Below are 21,311 nucleotides of genomic sequence, written 5' to 3'. Positions count from 1 at the left end.
ACACACCACACACCACACACACACACACACACACACACACACACACACACTAAGACTGAATATCATGTTCTATTTGCAATTAAAGATTGATAATTGTGTGTATTGGGTTATTGAGAAGAGACTAGAGAGTGCTGGAAATTTTTTTGGGAGGAGAGGGCCTTTTATCAGTTATTAAAGTAATAAAGTTGAAAAGCAATGATTAAAAGTACACCCATTCCAGGCTTTGAACCAGCTGCGCGGAGGACATCGCCGCATTCGGGCCGCCGTCTCTATCCACTGGGCTAACTATTCCTTAAATTATTCAGAACTTCTCCACGTTTCGAAGTGTTTCCCGAGCCAGAACGACCTATCTTTCTTCCTGGCTTGCTCTATAATGATACTACAATTCAAATGCAATACCAACAACAACTCAACAGCAACAACGCAAACTACGACAACAACCCACACATTGTGCATTGTTTAGAGCGGTTATAAAGTGTTGAAGCGCTCAAATTCGAAACAGTTTCAACCTGTCACCTGTCAGAATAGAGACGAGGCAGTGCATTGAATCGCGTGATTGGACCGCGAACCAGTCAAGTGATTCATTCAGGAAATGAAGCAGTTGCTGCTTCGGACGTCACATGTCACGTGATTTGAAGCAGTTGCTGCTTCTGACGACATATGTCACGTGATTTGAAGCAAGCTTCGAAGCACTGCTTCTATGAAATAGGAAGTCCAGGGTTGAAGCTCCGTTCCAAGCTTCAGTGTCTAGTGCTGCCTGTTATGTTGATCTACACTTTATTATTATTGTGATAACTTCTGTGCCGATGTGGCTTAATGCAGAGTCTCCGTGCTCATGTGATCGGTGCATGCTGCGTGCATGTTTATTATGGCTGCTCATGAAGTCACTCGTCTAGTGAGTCGGCACTCCTGTCTCAAAGTTAGGTGTGTATACACCGTGTTGAGTGGCACAGATCTATTATTAATGTAATAGGATGTCGTTTATGTGGATAAATGTTTATGTGGCGTTAAATGTGAGATATTATGTGTTTACAGTTCATTTATTGCTCCGCTACTCGGCTACCGGAAGTAGCATGTCTGAAGCGTTTCACAATAAGAGCATCTGCTGCCGCTTTCCGCCAACCGGAAGTGAAACGTTATTCATTAGCGGTAGCTTAACTTTGACTCTGTGTGTGCCTGGTAAAGAGTGTTTGACATTATATGTTAATGTATTTATGATTATAAGAGAAGGGAGACTTGTTGTTTTATAGCTTGTCTAGATTATTATTTCTACAGGGTTTGGCATTACTATATATTATGTATGTATGCATAAGTTATCTTATATTGATTGTATTTTTTTTATTTCCCTTGTAGGAAAAACCATACACACAGACAAATATCTGTATGTCTGCCTAAATAAGTAAATAAGTCAAACCTCATCGTAGCTCCTCATTTCCTCTATTCTGGACCTTTGGCCTTAAGTGGTGTTCTGGCCGACACACCTGGGTGAACCTAGTAATAGACACAAAACTAGTGCCAACACTGAGTTATCTCTAACTCTCGCACTACACTACTACTTACAATACATTGAAGTACTTTTACTGTGTATTGTTTGAGAAATCCTCTGTCAAAGTCCCCTGCTGAGAACAAAATCAAGCCACTTCTGCTAAGTTTGATGAGGGAATTATTTTTTGTTGCCATTAGTTCTTTGTGAGATTGATCCTGTTGGACTCAGTACTAGTGAAACTACCCCCACAAGTACTATGAAGTACTTATTGTGTACTTTTCCAGTAATCCTCTGTCAATGTCCCCTCCTGAGTACAAGAATACATGTTTTTCTTTGAATAAGCGTTAAAAAACATTTCTTCCTGAGACTTATATTGTTGGACAGAGTATTTTAAGAGGATAAAGTAGACATGATATCAGCAATACTTCCAGTCAGTACTCCGGCAGCAGCATTTTACCCCTTGGAAAGTCTTTAGAGTCTGGCCTGGTTAGCTGGTCTATCCTTCAGCACACTGACACACTCTGTCACATGGTTGCCCTCTTATGATGCTGCTGTCTTTTAATATATGATTATTTCTCTGCCGCTAGTTCGTTCCTTGCAGATTCTTCAGTCTCATCAGCCTCATCCTTCCATCAGTCCCAGTCAACGCCTCCAGCACACTTCCAGTGTCTGACTTCATATGATATTGTCCTGATGCTGTAAGAGTGATGCCCCATAATCACAAAATGACCCCTCTAAAGTCTGAGTGACAAGGACCTCATATTATGTCTGTCATTAATGTTACATCACCCATTATAACATGTTCTTTCCTTTTTTCTCTTCTCTTAACTGAATAGTCCTGTCTTTAAGTATAACCCAATGTAAAGTCCTTTTCCTGCACCATTTTCAGGCTTCAAAACAGGCATTTTTACTGTATGTGTTTGAAGAAATAACACAATCAATGTCCCAGAATTATACTTTATAAACTATGAATCTTGTGGTGCTTGAAGAAATACACACTGGTTAAGCCGGCCAGGTTATATGTATATGCCTTTTTTGGAGCCCTTTTTTGCAATATTTATTAAAATGTCACTAGTTATTTAAACAAACCACTATCTGAGGATAATACAAGCAACCATAAAACGCCCTTTATCTAGAGCAGTGGTTCTCAAACTTTTTTCAATAATGTACCCCCTTAGGAAAAAAAATGCAGCCAAGTACCCCTGATCAGCGCAAAAACGATTTGTTAGGGAAGAAAAGCCTATATAAAGAGGTACAGTACAGCGCTGCACCATCAGTGTCTGATTTATTAAAACAACAACCTTGTAACTGATAAACACTTAAATGCTATCTTTCAAATGTTTACAATCCATCACTAAATTCATGGCAAACCAATTTTAACATCATGCAATAACACTGAGACGACATTAGTTGCATTGAACTGATCTTTTTAATAAATTGTACTTACAATGTAGTGAAACATGGGCTTGAGCTTCACTGAGGATCTTTGTCATTCTGACAGGGAGGCAAACTGCAGTTAGTTTTGAAATATGTACAACTCTGTTCATATAAAACCCACACTGCTCAAACTTCGTTACTTTTCCTAAAATTAGTATTTATTTATTTTTGGGCGTGGGGAATGAAGAGAAAAAAATATGAGCATTTTATGAGCATGGGATTTTGACCACTCATATAAACATATGCATAATGCTGCGCTATACTTTGCAGCCACAAGCCGTTGCCAAGCAACGCTTATTGTTTAGGTCCTTTGATAAGCAGGCAGTCATATAATTATTAGCTAGAACTAGCTAGATCTGATAGATTTAGACATAAACGCGAGTGAAGTATAACCGGACGCGAGACAGAGATCAGATCAGCTGCTGCTGACGGAGAACACGCAGCTCTGCATTATCACAGCTCCCCCGCTGTGACGGACCGGTGAGTGGAGCAAAATACACTAAGAGTTAGAACACACTTAGCTAGTTTATCTACTCTGGAACTAGCTAAACTAGTTATAAGAAATATATGTATTCTTTACTGTCGGGTCACTTATTACAGGTTCAGCGAGCTGCACGAGACTGACGGGCTGTCAGGAGAGGGAGAGGAAAAGAGAGCACCCCGTTTATTTCCCCCATTTTATTATCCAGAATTACTGTAAACCTTTGAATAAAGTAGTTCATCTACTATTAGTAGTTTGTTTGAATGCATTACTTATGTTGTTTTTTTCATTAACATAAAATAAATCTCACGTACCCCCTGCAGTACTCCAACGTACCCCTAGGGGTCCGCGTACCCCCATTTGAGAACCACTGATCTAGAGAGCCATTGAAGCATGAAGAATTTATCCTTCCACAAATCTTTTCAACTGCTGTATTAATAAAGTTGCCACATGTTTTCAAATTCAAGTTAAGGCACTATCTGTGCAGAACATTACAAATATTCTTCATTTGCAGTATTTTAAAAGTGTTCAGAAAGACTGCATCAATGATATGCTATATATATATTATTGTTATTAACTTCAACCAAAGTCAATTTAAATAGCGGGCAAAAATGGGTTAATTGCCATGGATGTGGTGTTTGATATAGTTTACGTTCAATTTTAACTATTTTAGGCTGAACAACGTATATTGACCAAACCTTTTTTAATAATTTACTATAATTTAGAAAGTTTTTTGTGAGAAATCATTTCAAAAGTAAACTTTTTTTTCATTTGAAATGTTTGCACACAACATTATTAATTTATACATTTTTATAATTTTTTTAAATTATGAATCCATTTATTGTATTGTATTTCCTTGAGGCTGGGGAATATATCCAGCATGTGGTTCAACATGTAATACAAGTAAGTATATGTACAACATGGAAAAGTAAATAAAATAAGTTTAATAGGATGTGGATTTATTTTCTCTCACCTTGTAATTACACAATCAAACAATCTATCATTTAGCTCTGGCCTTCACAAAAACATTTAGTTAAATTGGACACATTTTTTGAAACTCTATTGACAGACATGCGATGACTGGGGCTGATGGAAGAATCTGAGAGGAATGAACTAGGAGCAGAGAAATAATCATATTTAAAAGACAGCAGCCCCATAAGAGGCCAACAAGAGTCACAAGGGTTTGTCACTTTGCTGAAGGATATTTGGGACCAGCTATCCAGGCCAGACTAAAGACTTTCCAAGGGGTAAAAATGCTGCTGCCGGAGTACTGACTGGAAGTATTGCTGATATCATGTCTACCATCCTCTTAAAGTACTCTGTCCAACAATATCAGTCTTATGAGAAAGGCGTTTTAACGCTTATTCAAAATAACAGAGAAACATGCATTATTGTACTCAGGAGGGGACATTGACAGAGGATTACTAAAAAAATACACAGTAAAAGTACTTCACAGTACTTGTGGGAGTAGTTTAGTCCAACAGTGTCAATCTCACGAAGAACTAATGGCAACAAATAATAATAATAAATAATTTTCCCTCATCAAACTTAGCAGAAGTGGAGATCAGGAAGTGAGGATACCCGGCCCGGAGGAAGCCCGGGGTCCCCTTCTGGAGCCAGGCCCAGAAGGAGGACTCGTCGGCGAGCGTCTGGTGGCCGGGCTTGCCACGGAGCCCGGCCGGGCACAGCCCGAAAAATGGCAACGTGGGCAACACCTCCGCTTCTCCGTCCCGCGGGCCCACCACCTACGGGAAACAGCGATGGGGTCGGGTGCGCTGCCAGAAGGGTGGCAGTGAAAGCAGAGGGTCTCGACGGACCAGACCCGGGCGACAGAAGCTGGCTTTGGGGACGTGGAACATCACCTCTCTGGGGGGGAAGGAGCCGGAGCTTGTGCGGGAGGTGGAACGTTACCAGTTGGATCTGGTTGGGCTCACCTCTACGCACAGCGGAACCTTACTTCTGGATAGGGGTTGGATTATTTTTTCTTCTATTCTTCTCCGGAGTTGCTCAAAGTGTGAGGCGCCGGGCGGGTGTGGGGATACTCACAAGTCCCTGGTTGGGTGCTTCGTTGTTGGAGTTTACCCCAGTGGACGAGAGGGTCGCCTCCCTACGCCTGCGGGTTATGGGGGGAAAACTCTGACTGTTGTGTGGGCTTATGCACCAAACAGCAGTTCAGAGTATACGGCCTTCTTGGAGACCCTGGAAAGAGTCCTGTATGGGGCTCCTGAAGGGGACTCTTTAATCTTGCTGGGAGACTTCAATGCACATGTGGGCAATGATGGAGACACTTGGAGGGGCGTGATTGGGAGGAACGGCACCCCTGATCTGATCCGGAGTGGTGGTTTGTTACTGGACTTCTGTGCTAGTCATGGATTGGCCATAACAAACACCATGTTCAAACATAAGGATGCTCATAAGTGTACGTGGTACCAGAGCACCCTAGGCAGAAGGTCCATGATCGATTTCGATCATCGAACCTGAGGCCGTATGTTTTGGACACTCGGGTAAAGAGAGGGGCGGAGTTGTCAACTGATCACCATCTGGTAGTGAGTTGGGTCGAGTGGTGGGGGAAGCCTCTGGATAGACCTGGTAAGCCCAAACGTGTAGTTCGGGTGAACTGGGAACGTCTGGAGGAGGCCCAAGTTCAGGAGGCCTTCAACTCACACCTCCGGCGGAGCTTTTCGGGCATTCCTGTGGAGGTTGGGGACATTGAACCAGAGTGGTCGGTGTTCAAAGCCTCTATTGCCAAAGCCCAAACGTGGGGGCGGGGAGCTGTGGTCTCAAGGTCTTAGGTGCCTCAAGGGGCGGTAACCCTCAATCCTCCTGGTGGACACCGGTGGTCAGGGAAGCCGTCCGACTGAAGAAGGAGGCCTTCAGGGATTTGTTATCCCGGGGGACTCCCGAGGCAGTTGCAGGGTACCGACAGGCCCGAAGGGCAGCAGCCTCAGCCGTGGCCGAGGCAAAGCAGCGGGTGTGGGAGAAGTCCGGAGAAGACATGGAAAAGGACTTTCGGGCGGCACCAAAGTTGTTCTGGAAAACTGTCCGACACCTCAGGAGGGGGAAGCAGGGGACCATCCAAGCTGTGTACAGTAAGGATGGGACGTTGTTGACCTCAACTGATGTAGTGTTAGGGCGTTGGAAGGAACACTTTGAAGAACTCCTGAACCCGACAACTCCGCCCTCTATGTTAGAGGCAGAGCTGGAGTATGACGGGGGATCAACACCAATCTCCCGGGGGGAGGTCACTGAGGTCGTCAAACAACTCCACAGTGGCAAAGCCCCTGGGGTGGATGAGATCCGCCCAGAAATACTGAAGGCTCTGGGTGTTGAGGGACTGTCATGGTTGACACGTCTCATCAACGTTGCGTGGAAGTCGGAAACAGTACCGAAGAAGTGGCAGACCGGGGTGGTGGTTCCCCTTTTCAAAAAGGGGGATCAGAGGGTGTGTGCCAATTACAGAGGCATCACACTACTCAGCCTCCCCGGGAAAGTTTACTCTAAGGTGATCAAAAGGAGGTTCAGGCCGATTGTCGAACCTCAGATTGAGGAGGAACAATGCGGATTCCGTCCTGGTCGTGGAACGACGGATCAGCTTTTTACTCTCGCAAGGATTCTGGAGGGGGCCTGGGAGTACGCTTATCCAGTCTACATGTGTTTTGTAGACTTGGAGAAGGCGTATGACCAAGTTCCCAGGCAGTTACTGTGGGAGGCGCTGCGGGAGTGTGGGGTGAGGGGGTCTCTACTCAGGGCCATCCAATCTCTGTACTCCCAACCCGAGAGCTGTGTCCGGGTCCTCGGCAGTAAGTCGGACCCATTTCCGGTGAGGGTTGGCCTCTGCCAGGGCTGCGCTTTGTCACCAATCCAGTTTGTAATATACAAATCGGATCGGATTTCGAGGCGTAGTCGTGGGGGGGCGGGGGGTCTGCAGTTCGGTGGACTAAGCATTGCACCACTGCTTTTTGCAGATGATGTGGTTCTAATGGCTTCATCGGTCTGCGACCTTCAGCACTCACTGGATCGGTTCGCAACCGAGTGTGAAGCGGCTAGGATGAGGATCAGCACCTCCAAATCTGAGGCCATGGTTCTCAGCAGGAAACCGATGGACTGTTCACTCCAAGTAGGGAATGAGTCCTTACCCCAAGTGAAGGAGTTCAAGTATCTCGGGGTCTTGTTCTCGAGTGAGGGAACAATGGAGCGTGAGATGGGCCGGAGAATCGGAGCAGCGGGAGCGGTACTGCAGTCGCTTTACTGCACCGTTGTGACGAAAAGGGAGCTGATGGGTCATGACCAGTACTCAAGTTGTAAAAAAAAATCAGGGGGGATGGTGGATTTTATCATATGGGGACATAATTTGTGCTGATAACCCGCAGAGGATGGGAGACCAACCAGCATAAATATAATTATTATACTTCTAAAACAACATGCATGTTATGGATGTTCAGATACTCCTTTCATGGCTCTTGACCAAGGCACCTCAGAATTAGAGTCGGTCCCCGGGCTGCCATGGCACCACTAACATTTAGGGTCAAATGCAGAGGACAATTAGTGCAAAATCTTTTTTTCACTTTAATTTAAAGGGGGGGAGGGGATACAAAAATGTGGTTATAATGGAAGTCTATGGTACAAATCTTGTAGGTTAACACTCCCTCATTTATTATTCAGATGGATCAACTGATTATACTAATAATAAAGTCAAAATAGTTTTAAGAATATTGAATTATAGTGTATTTAAAAAAAAAAGCAGTTACTGGTATACGATCAAAACTGGTATCTAAAGGGTTACATTTGTATCGTTATTCATTAAATCTATGTAAATTAAACACTTCATGAAAAAATTGAGGAAAAAATTTTGAAAAATATTGATCCGTCATCATTTTATTGCAGTTCAAATACAAATATTTTAGGTTAACATTCCCAATGTTACTTTTTTTAACAGGGCATTAAGTGCAAATTGAAATTGTTTACAAAATATGAAAATATATTAAAAGATTATACAGATAATACAAAATAAGACCAATGTTGTCAATGGCTGCCTACTCCACTCTCCCCCATCTCATAGAAGTTTCCAAAGATTTTCATAATCATGTTTTTTGGTCTCATTATTTCTGGCTCTTGCTTTCGGATTGTTAGCTAAGCAATGGCTTTGAAGCCAAGTCTTGACATATACCTCTGGTCTGAACTTGTTCAGTGGAGGGCCAACACACTTGATGAAAAGCAAGGCTGACATGCTTTTTACCTCTAGGGGAGCTTCTAGTTGTGGTTAAAATGTTCATCTGACTAAACCCACATTCACATCAGCTGTGGAGATGACCAGAGTGTTCACTGCTTGAAGGAGGGGTTTCAGCTCTTCTGGTGCTGGTGGTATCATTTCATCAACAGTTTTGAGTCTTACCAGCTAGCTAACACGAGAGAAAATCGTAGCTAAACTCCAAACTAAGTTATTATTGCTTCTTATGTCCATAGATTACACCTTTGGTGAGTAAAGTAATGAGTAATTGACTAAGATTACTGACTCTTGACTTACCTGAAATGTTATTTTAGTATTTTTAAATATGAAGTCCCTCAGATCGCGTTGTCCTCCTGGTCGCTTGGCCATTGTGATGACCGTTACCTGCGCTTCTGGCATCGATCAAAGAGGCGCATCACGGCGCTCTGGCGCCCCTCTAGCGCACTTCGCATAGCATAGCGTCATTAGTGACTGGTAAAAAATGTCATTGCGGTGTGCATGCTCCCTCGCCCAACAGTATTTACTCAAAATGCGCAAAATTAATGTTGAAATATCAGTAATACCTGTGCCACGTTCATTGATAAAATGACATAAGGATGGAAAGGGGGGGAATGGCAGTTTTAGAAGGGGGGATGATTTTGACCGTTTTTATTTCAGGGGATATGCCATCCCCCCTCATCCCCCCTCAACTTGAGTACTGGTCATGACCGAAAGAACGAGATCGCGGAATACAAGCGACCGAGTTTTCCTCCGCAGGGTGGCACCTTAGGGATAAGGTGAGAAGTCTCAGTCATCCGGGAGGGACTCAGAGTTTAAACCGCTCCTCCTTCGCGTCAAAAGGAAGCCAGTTGAGGTGGTTCGGGCACCTAGTAAGGATGCCACCTGGGCGCCTCCCTAGAGAGGTGTTCCAGGCACGTTCCGCTGGAAGAGATCAAGGGGTAGAACTAGGACCAGGTGGAGGGATTATATCTCTTTGCTGGCCTGGGATGCCTTGGGATCCCCCAGTCAGAGCTGGTTGATGTGGCCAGGGGAAAGAAGAAAGTTTGGGGGCTCTCTGCTGGAACTGCTACCCCCACCGACCCGACCAACGGATAAGCAGGAGAAGATGGATGGATGGATGGAAGTAGCACAGTCAGGCACTCTTTTACAACTTTGGCAACAAATCTCAAATTAAAACACAAAGTTAATACAATCACAAAATATATGCAAACAATGAGGAACTGGAATTGTGATCTATAAAGCAAAAATATATATAACTGTATAACATAGCAAGAAAATATCAACAGGTTAACGCAGTATAGAAAGACAAGGGACTTTTGTCTTTATGGTAATGCAGCCCACTCTCTTCAGTCTGCGTACAAATGACACGACTTTGCAAAGGCAGTGCAATAGATACGCAGAAGTCCGATTTTGCGTGCATATGATACTACTCCCACGTTAAGTTTGTTATGAACGTATGTCAAATACGTTTTTTTTCTACAATTTTCTCTAACGTTATGTTTGTTATGAACGTATCTTAAATGCTCTTATTTTCTACATATCTTTGCCATTTATTTAACCCTAACCCTAACCATAAACCCAATAAGCTGCTGTGTCGTTTATTGCAACCGCAAACATTAAAAACTGTCATTGGAACTGCGATCAATCCTGAAGCCACAGAGCTCTTTGTTTTAATGTTCGAGGTTGGCATCATATGCATGCAAAATTGGACCTTCTGCATATCTATTGCAACGGCTTTTGCAAAGTCGTGTCATTTGTACGCAGACTGTGAGACCGGGGGGTTGGGGTCATGTGTGCCGCACCATTACTGAACATTGGCACCTGGTGAGACCACCAAAGTGCCTCATCATGCTACATGCTTTGGTTGTCACCCTCTCTCCTGAGGTGGTGTTCAACACTGCGGTCTGATGAGTCAGGCTAAGGATTGGCAACCATAGTTTTGCAGTGCGTGAATAAAACTTGTCAAATATTCTCTCCATTCGTTTACAGCATAAGGATCACACGTGCCCAATTGAATATCCTGGTGGTGCAAGCAGAAGGTTCCACACAGCCAGCTAGACTTTGCAACAAAAACAAGCCAAAAGCAAGTTGAGAAGATGACCCTTTAAATAATCCACATGCATTTTTTACAAAGGTGCCAGGGAGCAGTTGGGGGTTTGTTGCTTGGCTCACAGAAATCTTGGCAGTACCCAGGAGGTGAACTGGCACCTCTCTCAGCTACCAGTCCAGACTCCTTATGTTTTGCTCCAATTGAGACTTGAACAGCTGACCCTTCAGTTCCCAAGCCAAGTCCCTACAGACTGAGCGACTGCAGGTCCCAGTAGCTCAGTATTTGCAAGGTAAACAATGGAGTGACTGACTTCCTCTCACTTAAGCGATTACAATTAAGTTTGAACAAAGACACATCAACCCCCCCCCACACACACAATTTATTTGAGTTATTTTGTATTTGTATTTAATTTTGAATCAATGTTTAACTTGAACGAGAGTGATTACTGCTAACCTCTAACTGGCTATAATTGTCCTTAATTGGTTCATACTCTACCAATTATGATAGCCATTTTAAAAGCCTTTCGACGTGTCAAATGACAAACCATTTTCATGATTAAATTAGCATGACGTTTATTGCTAATAGCTTTTTATTCATATTTTGTAAAAGCGGCTCCTACTAATTAACAACAAACCAATCACTGATCAGTCCATCCAATCAATCAATCAATCAATCAATCAATCAATCAATCAATCAATCAATCAATCAATCAATCAATCAATTTTATTTATATAGCCCAATATCACAAATGTTACATTTGTCTCAGTGGTCTTCACAGTGTGTACAGAATATCAGTATGACAATATGACACCCTCTGTCCTTAGACCCTCACATCGTACAAGGACAAACTTCCGGAGAAGACCCACAGTTTAAAGGGAAAAATGGGAGAAACCTCAGGGAGAGCAACAGAGGAGGGATCCCTCTCCCAGGACGGACAGACGTGCAATAGATGCCGTGTGTAAATTGAAAAGATAATACATTAACAACATAGGTAGTCCAAATGTTTGGAAATGCATGTGTGTATAATAGGAAGATGAATCCACTAGGATGTCAACAATCCTGTGGGAGCCATCAGGGAAGTAGTATGATGAGAGTCAGGCAGGACCGCAGACAGATTCAGCCACGACTCGAAGTCCAGGACTCAGGATGCAGGACTCAGGATCCAGGACTCAGGACCACAGCAACAGGATCAGCCATGACTCAGGATCTAGGACTCAGGACCACATTAACAGGATCAGCCATGACTCAGGATCCAGGACTCAGGACCACAGCAACAGGATCAGCCATGACTCAGGATCCAGGACTCAGGACCACAGCAACAGGATCAGCCATGACTCAGGATCCAGGACTCAGGACCACAGCAACAAGATCAGCAACGACTCAGGATCCAGGACTCAGGACCACAGCAACAGGATCAGCCATGACTCAGGATCCAGGACTCAGGACCACAGCAACAGGATCAGCCATGACTCAGGATCCAGGACTCAGGACCACAGCAACAGGGTCAGCCACAACTCAGGATCCAGGACTCAGGACCACAGCAACAAGATCAGCCATGACTCAGGATCCAGGACTCAGGACCACAGCAACAAGATCAGCCACGACTCAGGATCCAGGACTCAGGACCACAGCAACAGGATCAGCCACAACTCAGGATCCTGGCGTAGATAGACACCAAAAATAAATTTCGGGGAAGCTGGGTTATTCTGAACATGAGAGTACACAGGCAGGGGCGGATCTAGACAAATATTCATGGGGTGGCAAGAGGGTGGCAGGAGATTTTGAGGGGTGGCATCCCCTGGCAGAAGTATATAATGATTTAATCGCAGTCATATCAATCAATGTTAACTTGGAAAGCCACACTATTAATATTTTAACTCAATAACATAGGTGACATTATTGTGGCACATCAGTAAATCCTTACATATAAATATATAAGGTGGCAGACATCATTTAATTAATTTGAACTGAACAATAACTGAATGAGTTTGTGGGCAGCTGTGGCTCAGTGAATAGCGTGTCATGTCTAGGAAACTAATAGTGAAAGTTTATTCTTTATGTTAGTTTTGTCATGTCCCTTTGCCCTGTGCTTTATGTTTATTCCCTTAATTAATCATCCCTCTCATTTCAGGCCTCCACGCTCCCCGCCCCCTTCTGTCTCCTGCGTCCTTGATTGTTTTCCCCGCCCTGATTGTTTCCACCTGTGTCCCCTTTACCTGTGTATATATTGTGGTAGCTTCCTCCTGTTCATTGTCAGTTCGTTGTCTTACTATGACCCACGTTCCTGATTATCTCACGGACTTCCCACGGATCTACCTCATTGATCACTTGCTAGTTTTCCTCGAAAGAGTATATTTGTTTTCCTTGTTTTGATTACTGTGCTAAATTCCAGTAAAGTCTTTATTTTTTGAGAACACTATCTGAGTCGTGCAATTGAGTTCATGCCTCAGAGTCTCTCCTTGACAGTACGAACTGACCATTAAAATGAACTCAGCCGACTCAGACCAGCTAAAGAACGCCATCCGCTCTCAGGGCCAACGTCTTGGGCAACAAGAAGAGCAGATGGCCGCCATACAGCACGGAGTGCAGCACCTATCCAACAGCCACGGGGAACTACAATCATCGGTGACAACCCAGGTGAATCTGCTGGCAGCTGAGGTCCAGCGTGTGCTCACTCACCTGCAGGCTGCTTCTCCTCCTACGACTCCCCCGGTTCCGGCGGCGACCGGTTCCGATCCCAACCGGTCTACTGAGCCGCACAGTACTTCCATGCGTCTGGCTCCACCCGAAAAATACTCCGGAGACTCGGAGGGCTGCCGGACGTTCATTGTGCAGTGTGAGTTACACTATCACCACCAACCGGCTGATTTTCCCACGGACAATTCCAAAGTGGCTTTCATGATCTCCCATCTCTCCGGCCGAGCAGCAGCGTGGGCTACGGCAGAGTGGTCCCGAGGCTCTCCCATCTGCGGGTCTCTGGAAAATTTCATAGACACTATGAGAAAGATCTTCAATCAAACCACGCCGGGCAGGGAAGCAGCTCGGGCTCTGATTAAGCTGAAACATCAGCTGAGTGTGGCTGACTACGCCATCGAGTTCCGGACTATGGCAGCCGATAGCGGCTGGAACTCCGCTGCATTGTTACGCTTTCGTCAGCGGTCTCTCGGATTCCCTACAAGACCAGCTGGCGCCTCTCGATCTGCCCGCTGACTTGGACTCTGTCATATCCATGGCAATACGGATAGACAATCGTTTGACGGAGAGGAGAAGGAATAAATCCAAGGATGCGGTTGATCCGCCTCCCCAGAGGAGACGCTCGCCGCTGGATACTACTTCTTCTTGGAGGCCCCGTCACCCCTCACCTGCTTTCCGGACAACAGCGCCCCCTGGCTCCGTGGAGGAGCCAATGCAGTTGGGCCGCGCCAAGCTTTCGATGGCAGAACGTCAGCGTCGATTAAAGGAGGGTCTGTGCTTCTACTGCGGGCAGCGCGGACATCCACAAGCGGCTTGTCCGGTAAAAGAGGAGGCTCACCAATAAAGAGGAGTACGTTGGTGAGCCGGATCTCTTCCTCTGACTTTCCTCCTCGCACCCTGACCCGCATCCAGGTAAAAATCAGAGACAATGTGGTTACTCATGGTGCACTCATTGACTCAGGGGCAGACGAAAGTCTGATGGATTGGGGTTTAGTTAAAAAATTGGACATCAAAACTAAACCTCTACCCCAGCCTCTTGAAGCGAGTGCTCTCGATGGGCGGATGTTGTTTAAAGTGACTCACCAAACAGAGCCTTTAGAAATAAGATGTGGTGATAACCATCACGAGACAATGTCATTTCACTTGTTTAATTCAGTCCAACATCCACTCATTTTGGGGTTTCCCTGGTTGAAACTTCATAACCCTCACATTGATTGGCAATCTGGGAGGGTGGAGGGGTGGGGAAAGAATTGCAGAGATCACTGTGTTAAGCAGGTAGCGGAGATTGACAGAAGAGGTAACACTGGGAGGGTTAGGCAGGGAACTATCCCAGAAATATATTTTCCTGATGTTCTTTCAGTCCCTTCCTGCTACCACGATTTAAGTGAAGTATTCAGTAAATCCAAGGCTCTGACTCTTCCGCCTCACCGCCCCTATGACTGTGCTATCGACCTGATTGCGGGGTCTACAATTCCTAAGGGTCGACTCTATGCTATTTCAGGACCTGAGAAAGAGGCCATGAAGGACTATATTGATGCCTCCCTCAAAACAGGCCTTATTCGCCCTTCCTCATCACCAGCAGGAGCGGGGTTTTTTTTGTTGGGAAAAAGGATGGGTCTCTTAGGCCCTGTATTGACTACTCGCATCTCAATGACATTACGGTTAAAAACCGGTACCCCCTTCCTCTCATCTCGTCAGCCTTCGAGCAGCTTCAGGGAGCCAAGGTTTTCACCAAGTTAGACCTGCGTAACGCTTATCATTTAGTCAGGATCAGGGAGGGTGATGAATGGAAGACAGGTTTCAACACCCCTTCAGGCCACTATGAATACCGTGTAATGCCATTTGGATTATCAAACGCTCCTGCTGTGTTCCAGGCTATGATCAACGACGTGTTGAGGGAGTTTCTGAACCGTTTCGTTTTTGTATATCTGGACGACATTCTGATCTACTCCCTTGACCTTGACACCCATAAACAACATGTCCGCCAGGTTCTACAAGAGCTGCTCAAGAATAGGTTGTTTGTTAAAGCAGAAAAATGCGAATTCCATGCAGAGACAGTCACTTTCTTGGGCTTCATAATTTCGCCAGGTCAGGTTAGGATGGACCCAGAGAAGGTTAGCGCAGTAGCTTATTGGCCTACCCCTGACTCACGTAAGAAAGTGCAGCAGTTTTTAGGCTTTGCAAATTTTTACAGACGTTTTGTGCGGAGGTTCAGTGCTATTGCAGCCCCTCTTCGTGTCCTCACGTCCCCTCAAGTGCCTTTTTTGTGGTCTCCTCAGGCTGAGGAGGCTTTTTCTCGGCTTAAAGGAATGTTCACCTCTGCTCCCATACTCACCTTGCCGGACACCACTCGTCAGTTTGTGGTAGAAGTGGATGCCTCCAACGAAGGGGTGGGAGCGGTCCTCTCCCAGCGACTACAGAAGGACAAACTTCACCCCTGCGCTTTCCTGTCCAGGAAGCTCTCCCCAGCAGAGAGAAATTACGACGTGGGAAACCGTGAGTTGCTGGCCGTGAAGCTGGCACTGGAAGAGTGGAGGCATTGGTTGGAGGGAGCCGAGCATCCTTTCGTGGTTTGGACCGATCACAAAAACTTGGAATATATAAGAAAGGCCAAAAGACTGAACTCCCGCCAGGCTAGGTGGACCTTGTTTTTCAACCGTTTTGACTTTGTTCTTTCCTTCAGGCCGGGGTCTCAGAATGTCAAGCCTGACGCTCTGTCCCGTCTGTTTGACCCTGTGCCTGCAGTCAAGGAGCCGGAACCCATCATCCCATTAAACCGGGTGGTAGGAGCGCTGACTTGGTCAGTAGAGAAGGAGGTAATACGAGTCAATGCTGGAGCTCCTGCACCAAGGGGTTGCCCGCCTAACCGGCTTTTCGTTCAGGAGGCTGAGCGACCACAGGTGATCCACTGGGCTCACACTTCGCTGCTCACCTGTCACCCTGGAGTCAAGAGAACTATGTTCATCATAAAACAACGTTTCTGGTGGACATCCATGGAGAAGGAGGTGAAGGAGTATGTGGAGGCGTGCCCTGTCTGCGCTCGAAACAAGACCTCTTCCAGGGCGCGAATAGGACTATTACAACCACTCCCTATTCCCAACAGACCCTGGTCAGAGATCTCCATGGACTTCGTCACTGGCCTGCCCTCTCTAGAGGTAAAACCACAGTTCTTACGGTAGTGGACCGTTTTTCTAAAATGACACATTTCATTGCTTTGCCCAAGATGCCCTCAGCGAAGGAAACGGCTGAGGTCATGATGCATAATGTGTTTCAGCTTCATGGTTTCCCAAAGGATATTGTCTCCGACCGGGGCCCCCAGTTTGTGTCACGCTTCTGGAAGGAGTTCTGCCGCCTCATCGGTGCCACGGTCAGTCTCTCGTCAGGATACCATCCGGAGTCTAACGGCCAGACAGAGCGCCTAAATCAAGAACTGGAGACCTGTTTGCGCTGCTTGGTGTCCCAGAATCCATCCTCCTGGAGCGAGCACCTCACCTGGGTTGAGTATGCGCACAACATCCTCCCTACTTCTGCCACGGGCCTGTCCCCATTTCACTGTGTTTATGGTTACCAGCCGCCACTGTTCCCAGCCACGGAGAGGGAGGTCACGGTCCCGTCTGCCCACGCGCTGGTCAGGCGTTGTCGGCGCGTGTGGGCTGCGGCTAGGAAGATCCTCTGCAGGAATTCACAACTGGTGAAAAGAGCAGCAGACCGAAAACGCCGACCAGCTCCTGTATACCAGCCAGGCCAAAAAGTCTGGCTTTCTACACGAGACCTTCCCCTCCACGTACTCTCCCGTAAATTGGCTCCCCGGTTTGTGGGTCCTTTTCCCGTCACCAAGGTCATCAACCCGGTTACAGTGAGACTACGGCTTCCCAGGTCCATGAAGGTACATCCCACCTTCCATGTAGGGAAACTAAAACCCTTGAAGGAGAGCGCTATGGTTCCCACTGCCAAACCCCCCCCGCCCCCCCGGATGATTGATGGAGGTCCGGTTTACACCGTCAAGAAGATATTGGCTAGTCGGAAAAGGGGTAGAGGGCGACAGCTACTGGTTGACTGGAAGGGTTATGGTCCTGAGGAGCGGATATGGATTCCTTCCCGCTTCGTCATAGACAAAAGCCTCATTGAGGATTTTGACTGCCTCAACTCAGAGGAGCCTGGGCCGTCAGGAGCCGTCCCTAGAAGGGGGGGTACTGTCATGTCTAGGAAACTAATAGTGAAAGTTTATTCTTTATGTTAGTTTTGTCATGTCCCTTTGCCCTGTGCTTTATGTTTATTCCCTTAATTAATCATCCCTCTCATTTCAGGCCTCCACGCTCCCCGCCCCCTTCTGTCTCCTGCGTCCTTGATTGTTTTCCCCCCCTGATTGTTTCCACCTGTGTCCCCTTTACCTGTGTATATATTGTGGTAGCTTCCTCCTGTTCATTGTCAGTTCGTTGTCTTACTATGACCCACGTTCCTGATTATCTCACGGACTTCCCACGGATCTACCTCATTGATCACTTGCTAGTTTTCCTCGAAAGAGTATATTTGTTTTCCTTGTTTTGATTACTGTGCTAAATTCCAGTAAAGTCTTTATTTTTTGAGAACACTATCTGAGTCGTGCAATTGAGTTCATGCCTCAGAGTCTCTCCTTGACATAGCGGGCTGGACTTTGAGTCAGGGGGTAGCAAGTTCGAGTCCCACTGCAGTCAGCATGTCGTTGTGTCCCTGAGACACTTCACCCCAAATTGCTCCTGTTGGGATTGTCCACAGTACTGAAAGTATGTAAGTCGCTTTGGATAAAAGCGTCTAACAAATGACATCTAATGTAATAATGTAATGTTTCACTCTTAGACCAGCAGGGGTACCAAATCTATGAAGACTGCTGCAATAAGTACATTAATTAACTGTCTCATCTGTGTTTGTCTGAATGAATATGATACTATTAGCAATCATATTATTCCTATCAGCTGTCAATCACTGTTATGATTCACATATTCATTTATTATTGAATAAACTATATTTTTTGGAGGAGTTAATGATGAATGTTCCTCAAGATGCTTGCTCACTCTCCTTCAAATTTGAAAGACAAGTAATTACTATCATATATCAAAATTCAAAGGAACAGTTCAGCGCCCCACGCAGTGGCGGAGCTGGGGGTGAGCTGAATCCTGGCCACCCTATTGGCCACCCCAAACACCTTCACCACGGGGGCCCAAACTATTTTAGAACATTAAGAAAAAAATGTTTAAGTAACCTTTCATCATTCATCAATAATTAACATTAATATAATGTTATATTGATAGTGTACTCACTAAACTTACAATTAATTTAACTTATTTTCTTCCAAAAGTTAATTATCCAAAGCCTCTAGTTTGTACACCCCCTTCTATTTACATGTAATGGTTTGGTCCCGCCTCCGCCTCCAAACGCACTTTATAGCAGAGAGTGAGAGCATGTGAGGAGCAAGGATGCTAGTACTTACGTGTCCATGAGTGGTGGAAATTAGTCTGTTCGCTAAGCATAGTCCATTTTAAATAATAATTGTTATGCTAAACTGACATTAAGTACTGTTAATATCTTCACAGAAAATGCAGAGGTTTTTCATGTCACTGCTCTTTTAGCTGACATTTAATAAATGCAGGTACATTTTTAGCAGCTATTCATACTAAACCAGTTGTCCCACCAACAGATCCATCTCTAGGCTCAGCAGCCCTGTCCCCCCATAATGCTGAACCTGAACCAGCTTTTCTCCCAACTGAAGGAGGTGAGCAGCATTGTGTTGAATGCCATGCCACTTAACATATCTGAAGGGAGACTGGAATACAATATATATATATATATATATATCAATAACTATAACTTTGGGGCCTTTTCTACAAGTATCCAAATAATCCTAATACAAAGTCAAACAGTATCAATTTCATTAAGAACTAATGGTAACATTTTATTTGTATCATTGATCAAAGATAGCAGAGAAACATGCATTACTATGGAGGGGACTCTGACAGAGGATTACTCACAAAGTACACAGCAAAAGTACTTCCTTTTATTTCTGGTAGCAGTCAACTAGTGCCGAGTCCAACAGTATCAGTTTTATTCAGAACTTATGGTAAACAATATTTGTATCACTCATTGAATATAGCAGGAAAGAAAATGAAGAGCAGCTGATTTGAAAAGACTAACTCGAGAGACGGCTGAGGGACCGCAGTGCAGAATCGCTGTATAGTTTAAATCTTACAATGTTCTGTTAGGGTTACCCATAGGCTTATTATATGTACAGCCCCTAATAACATTAATTTTCTGGGCTCAATATGTGTCTTGGCTGTTTTCGCTAAATGCACCTTATAATATTATCACTATAACACTGACCCAGATCGCTGGATCGCTAGAAACACCTGCCATAAGACTGGCAAGAGCTGTTCCATGCTCTGCTCAACCTCCCGCCTTCCCAATGGACTCAGTAGCGCCCCCTGCTGCCGTGGAGAATGTGTGAGTGAGCATGTGTGAGTGTGTTTGAGCACAACCACAGCGGAATATTACTGCCAAAAGTCACAAAAAAAGTGTTGTACTTGTAAAAAAAAGTGTTGTATTTGTAAAAAAAAGTGTTGTATTTGTAAAAAAAATGTGTGTACTTGTAGAACCTATGCTGAATTTGTCTCTGAAACATGATTTATTAGAAAAATGTTATGTGTTTGTTTGATAGATACGTTTTTTCTTTGCAAAACTAAATGCATTAGTTTGTAGATGGTGTTTTTATTTGCAAACCACATTGTGTTTGTTAGTGAATCATGAGGCATTTGTTAAACCCGTTTAGTTTGTTTGTGGAGTTATGGCAGGAAATTAGCTCCATACAATACGCCCTGCTTAAAATAAATGACATCAATTTGCAACATTACCTCATTGCTTTGTTTTTAGAAAAACAAAAACTAGGTGTGTCTTGTTCTTGTTCTATTAGATGTTTAATGATTCAACATGTTTTTACACTTTCCTGTTTAGATTCTGCCTCGTGTTTGTTCTCATTGGGCCTTATGAAACAACATGTTTTATTCCAATGCTCAATTGCTCTAGGTCCGATTTCCTACTAACGTAATAGACACTTTGGACATTTATTAATCCTATAGATTTTGAGTCATCACTAGGCAAGGCGAGACAAGTTTATTTATAGCACCTTTCAACACAAGGCAATTCGAAGTGCTGTACAAAAATATAAGACAATAAGATCTAACAACACCAACATGTGTAGTCAAATTTGTCTGAAAATGATTTAGAAATGTTGCTTCATTTGGATGGAACATTTGCGAGGCGAAATGTACCTCTCTTAGTTTATGAAATCATCAACTCACTATAGAAAAAATGAAAATTGGCATCAACAGCACGAAAACAAAACCGGTTGCAACCATGTTGTCAAAGTAGCAGCAAAAAGAGCCAATGTGATGTACTGCCCGCTCGTTAGTTTGAGAGCTTGAACAACAACTGACAAGTGAAGAAATGCATGGATGAAATGTCGATGTGTGGTTCAGTTTCCTCTATATGCATTGGATAAAAACTGATGATTATTTGCGATGCATTTATGTGAAGCAGTATTTTATTGGTGTTGCTGGTTAAGATAAGTATGATGTAATTATTTTATAGACTAATATGTTGCTTTATCAATAATGCCGTGCCTCATTTTATAAGCTATTTGTTTTGAATGTAAAGTAGTTAAGTGGGAGTTTAAACTAACAAGAGATTTCATAAGTAGAGCAACTTCCTTATGCTCGGGCAGCCGAAAATATGTTTGTGTGCACACTTTTGGGCCTTTGGGGACTCCGTAGAATCACCGCAGACAATTACATTTCGGGAAGTTAGTTTGAGACTCGCATGTAAAGTTTCACGCTATTTTTTGTTAAATGAAAGTTAAAACCTTTCACTATCACTCATATAACTTTGTCTCTGGTCTCTTCTCTCTCTC

Source organism: Gymnodraco acuticeps, unplaced genomic scaffold (genome assembly GCF_902827175.1).
Source record: "Gymnodraco acuticeps unplaced genomic scaffold, fGymAcu1.1, whole genome shotgun sequence".
Classification (NCBI taxonomy): Eukaryota; Metazoa; Chordata; class Actinopteri; order Perciformes; family Bathydraconidae; genus Gymnodraco; species Gymnodraco acuticeps.
This window is presented reverse-complemented; position numbering follows the sequence as displayed.